General features: G+C 30.1%; 1 long non-coding RNA gene across 1 annotated transcript; it reads right to left on the bottom strand.

The window, feature by feature from the left end:
* Positions 1–2225: 2225 nt before the first annotated feature.
* LOC123227384 lies at positions 2226–4839 on the bottom strand. The gene is made up of 2 exons (XR_006504463.1): positions 4545–4839; positions 2226–2752 (listed from the first exon to the last, which is right to left on the bottom strand). It is a non-coding gene; the product is annotated as an uncharacterized LOC123227384 (long non-coding RNA).
* Positions 4840–5295: the final 456 nt, after the last annotated feature.

The following is a 5295-nucleotide window of genomic DNA, read 5'->3' as shown; positions in this document are numbered from 1 at the left end:
TCTTAAGTATTAAAATATTATCAAGATAATACTTAAAGGTATTTGAGTAAAATAATATACCAGTTTTCTTTTAATATCTTTAACCAAATATAATAATTATTTATATTTACCTAATTTATCAAAATAATAATAATAATTTATATCTAATAATATTTAAAATAATTTATTAATTTTGATAATAAAATATTATTGAAACTAAACTCCCTAACGGGTTCAGGAGTTGCGTAGAATGCGAGAACAAATTCATGAGAAAGGCACCGATATTAACGGAGAAACAAAGGGACAGAAATTATAACACCAATGAATCCAATTCTCATTAATCTGCCTTTCTTTACCTGGCCCACGGTATGGTGCCAAAAACATCCAATGTCATGATGTCAACCCAAATGTTCCCACCTTCCTTCTTCTCCAGCCGACATGCAGTTGAACCGACACAGATTAGATTTTATTTATGTCGAACTCAAATCAAGCTCAATCCAAAGAAGGTTGTTTGATTTTAAAATTGATATCACGATTTGATTTGGTTTGAATTTAACTTATAATTCAATTCGATTTCTATTAAACAATTCTCAAAACAGTGTCATCTTGTCTATTATTGGGTGAAACAATTTTTTTTTTTTAATGAGTTATGAACTTGAGTCATAAATTTACGTTATGAACTTTGGTCCAAATTTGAACTTTGAATCTAAAAACTAAGTTGAACTCAAATTATTCTTAGATTTGGTTTGATAAACTCAAACTATCTAATTTTTTATTTAAATCAAATTTGAATAAAAAAATATTCAAGTTTTACACGATTGGATGGAAAATACTCATTCAACCAAAAGCAAAATTATCGGAAGTGGAAGAAGAGAGAAAGAACTATTAAAACAAACGTGGCTCTCTTCCATCCATACAATTCCTCTTTAAAAAAAAAAAATCGGAAACCTTGGGAGAAACCAAAAAAGGAGTCATCCATGACTTAAAAGAAATGGATCAAGTAGCCTCTAGCTTGAGTAATAAAAGGATAAGTAGATATAAATCAAACTAAACCTGAATATCTTTTAGCTTAAGTTCAACTCTAATAAAAAATAGTTAGATTTGAGTTTGTCAAATCAAATTAAAGGTGACTTGAGTTAGACTCAAACAAAAAATGATTTAACTCAATTTAGCTCAAATTCATAACCTGAATTAGTGTTTCAAATTTATGACTTCATTTTAAATTGATGGTTCAAATTTGTAACTCATTGATAAAACGATATTGTTTTACCCTAATAATAGATAAAATCATTTATTCGAGTTATAAATTCCAATCGAATTAAGCCACGAATTTAAATCATAGATTCAAGCTATAAATTGAGCCATGAACGTAGTGGGTGACCAAAAGTTTGAATCTTTGAAGATTCGTCATAACAACAGAAAAAATAAGAAAAATTTTGAGCTGGATCACTAAGAAATCGTGAAAGGGAGATCTGGGAGTAAATAAAAAGAGGGTGGCATTTGTTTATGTTTTTGTTTCGGTGGTGATGTTAAAGTTAGAGATGGGGATAGGGAGAGAGGAAATGAGTTTCTTAGGCAAGTTTTAAAAAAATTGGAAAACACTGAGATTATAAAATATTAAAATCCTAAAAGAAAAAGGTTAAAATAGTCATTTTAGAAAAATAAACAGAAGTTTTTAACCTATATGGATTATGGGTGGTGGGATTTTGAATGTTTGAAATTGTTATCTCATCAAGCCTTGGGTGGAAAACAGTTAGTTGGCCTATAATATGACTGCCTGTTGACTCTTCCTGGGGTGGAGAGAGAACGTTGAGTCAACACAAAGATTCTGGAGTGTGCCTTTTGTGAAAAGAAAGAAAAATGGAAAGATTATCTTAAAGATAAATTATTGAGTATAAATAATTATTATATTTAATAAAATTTGGTAAAAATAGATAGTATAAATAATTAATGTGTTTAGTTAACGGTAATAAAAGAATACTAATAAATTATCTTACTTAAATACCCTTGAATATAATTATTTTTAAATATTTTTTATATCATTTGTTATATTAATTAAAAAATAAATTTATTTTTGTGTTAAAAAATTAATAAATTAAAATATAATTATAATAAAATTAAGATTACCTTAGAAATATTTTAATAGCTAAGATAACGGTAGTAATCAGATTACCACTTATATTACCTGTCACGTTAGTATTAGTAATAAAAAATTACTATAATCTTTTATTACTGACAAATCAAACAAAGTAATGTAAGTAATAAAAGATAAATTACCAAGGTAATCTTTAAAACACTACAACCAAACAACCTTTTTAGTAAAATATATCCCTATCTACCATAGACAGCCTAAATAGCAGTCAAATGCGATTTAATTTCATCCAAAACAGAAAAGAGTGAAAGCTCTATAATAAGTGCATAACAAAAAACTAGATACTTCAATTAATTCAGGTTAGATTTAATCAACTCCAAAATAGGATTAAGACCTGAACCTATCAAGTTGATGAGAATAATCTGTCATGCTGCATCACTTTCTACATCCGTATGAACCCCTCTGTAGATTTCTTCAAGCTCATTTTGCCTCTTGAATGCCAACTCTTTCATCTTCCTGGCTTTCAGATTATTTGCTCAACAACATCTGGAGCAAGGCATCCTTGTCTTACAACTTCGTCAATCGAGGAAGAAGCCAAACTAGTAACATGGTCAAATTTTCTTTGCCCAATGACAGGTGTCTCCGAGAGGTTCCACAGCTTTATCAATGCACTAGCTAGACCTTGAAGTTATGCCAAACAAAAATATCCGAAAACAGGAAAGGTTTATAGTGTCATCTGATAATTTATAATTGCAAAAACAGACATACACTATCTAGACAGAAAAGACGGTGAAAAAGCAAAGGAAATAAAATAAATAAGCCCCCACAACCATTAAAAATTATTTTTTAAAAAAAGTATGGGTCATCAATTAAACAAAAATTATTCATATTTTCATCAACAAACCAAAATAACTAGCCATTACAACACGGAAAATATCCACTTAAAAATTCCAAGGCAAAAAGTGATGTTAGCTCATGAAAAGAAAGCCTGAAAATTGAATAACACAGATTACAGATGAAAAGAACTCTTTGGTTTAAATAAAAAATATTCAAAACTACAGATTAGTTGAATAAAAGCGACATGAGTTGTAAGGGTCAAGAAAAACTGTTCTATGTATAAACAAATTTATTGTTAGAGTAACTATAAGTTAAGGATGGAACACATAAATATATTTGTGATAAGCTAATATTATGCTCATTAAAACCGCATATTATTGCCAGAAATTTCAACCTCAAACAAGAGGTTGGATGTCTTCCATGAACCCTTATGCTGATAGCAGATGCATTGATAGCTTTCCATCACCAAAACTTTGAAGTACAGTAATGTGTTCCAAACTTTCTGACAACGAGGATCATATGTTTATTTTTACTTAAATTCATTTAAATTTCCACACTATGCAGAGTTGTCCTTATAATTTAAACAAGCCAGATTCTTTCTTAGGCTCATCTACTAAAATTAATAAAGTAGCAACTCCCTTTCAATCTCTTCAGATTTAACACTCAGAAGACTTTCAAGGATTTTAGTTCTTAAACTCAAAATTTACACCAACATAAGCATGGAAGAGTCGGAAATTGAAGGGAAAAAAACAGCAAAATAATGCTCAATGTAAGAAGTTGCAAGACAATAAAGCTATATCTCAAGACACAGAAATTATCACTTCAGAACCCAAGATATTAATCAAAAAGCCCAAAAATTTCACCCCAACCATGCTGTGAAACACAACAAATATATTATTTTTTCTTCTTTGGAAATTAATGTTGAAGTATTTATCAAGTGAATGAACTGCCACAAATCTCCTATCAACTAATCCAATCAGAATGCCAAGCGAATAACTCATTGAATGTAAGAGAGACTTTTAGGAAAACGGAAGTGGGAATATTAAAAATTTGAAATTATTCTCCATCCAGATAGATTTGACCGATATAAAAAGTTACATAAACTGGAAACTGAGTCAAAAATATATGCAGCCGACTAACAATAAATGACCAAACAATTCTATTTGTTTAGAACATCAGTTCTGTATACATTAAACCATGAGTACAGTTTATTTTAATGAACTTTTCAATAATTTCTCCTACAAATTAAGATGAATAGATTATTAAAACAATGAACCGCGTATAAGATGGTTGCAGTTCACAACCCGGCATGTTTGAGACAAAGCTACCCCTATTCTCAACGCTTTCAGAAATGAATGCAAGACAAAGACACTTATAAGTGAAGTCTAATACATTTGAGCATATATGCATCTGTCATTGCTAGAGAGGAAGCAACATTAGTATTCAGAAATCAAAGAGGTTGTAGATTATTTTACATTTTGGGCGTAAAATAGTGAATACCCAATCCAAACAAAACATTCATTTTTAATACCCTAAAAGGAAACCTAACAAAAAGCATAAAACAATTCATTAAAAAAAAAAACAAATCGGGAAGAAAGAGAAAGAAATGCTATAGAGCACCAACACAACTACTTACCGGCGAGTTAAATGACCATTAAGACGACATTACTACTACGAAACAGTTGAATGACGTTAGAATGAAGATTGAGACGGTGATTGAAGCCACAAAGACAACCAACAGTGACGAAGATATGAGGTTTTCTGTCTGGCAAGGAAAAAATGGGGAAATTTTTGTTAGAGGAGAAATGAACTGAGATATAGAGGAGTGTCGCCTCTTCACTGCCAAGAAAGAGAGCGCTTTGCTGTTAGCACAATGGCATAAGGGGCGTGTTTTGTGGATGACGATTAGAATGAAGATTGAAACGGTGATTGTTATTTGATTTTTTATTTAAATAATTTATATTTGAATGTTATCTTTTTATCTCATATTCAAATAGAGGTAGATATAAATCGAATCAAATCAAATTAAATTTGAATACCTTTTGACTCAAATTTAGTTTAAATAAAAAATAATTCGATTTAAATTCATCAAGACAATTTTGAGCCAATAAAGCTCATACAAGTGGATTGAAAAAGACTAAGTAACTTGTCAAATGAGACATGTCCTAAACAATGATGCCACAGAGAAAGAGGGAGGACACTAAAAGAAGTAAAAACAAATATTGACAATGAGAGGCCAAATGGTAAGACACGGTCGAGACCTCGATCAAGTGGACCTTGAAGAAGAGCCTGTCCAGTGTATAAAAAAATAGCTCTAAAATGAGATAAATAAAATAAAAAGACAAAATTGTTATCAAAGGAAAATTTAGAATTGAGTTCACACTTTT

The sequence above is a fragment of the Mangifera indica genome, chromosome 10, assembly GCF_011075055.1.
Source record: "Mangifera indica cultivar Alphonso chromosome 10, CATAS_Mindica_2.1, whole genome shotgun sequence".
Lineage (NCBI taxonomy): Eukaryota > Viridiplantae > Streptophyta > Magnoliopsida > Sapindales > Anacardiaceae > Mangifera > Mangifera indica.
Note: the sequence above shows the minus strand (reverse complement) of the source record. Positions and strands in the feature narration are given on the sequence as shown.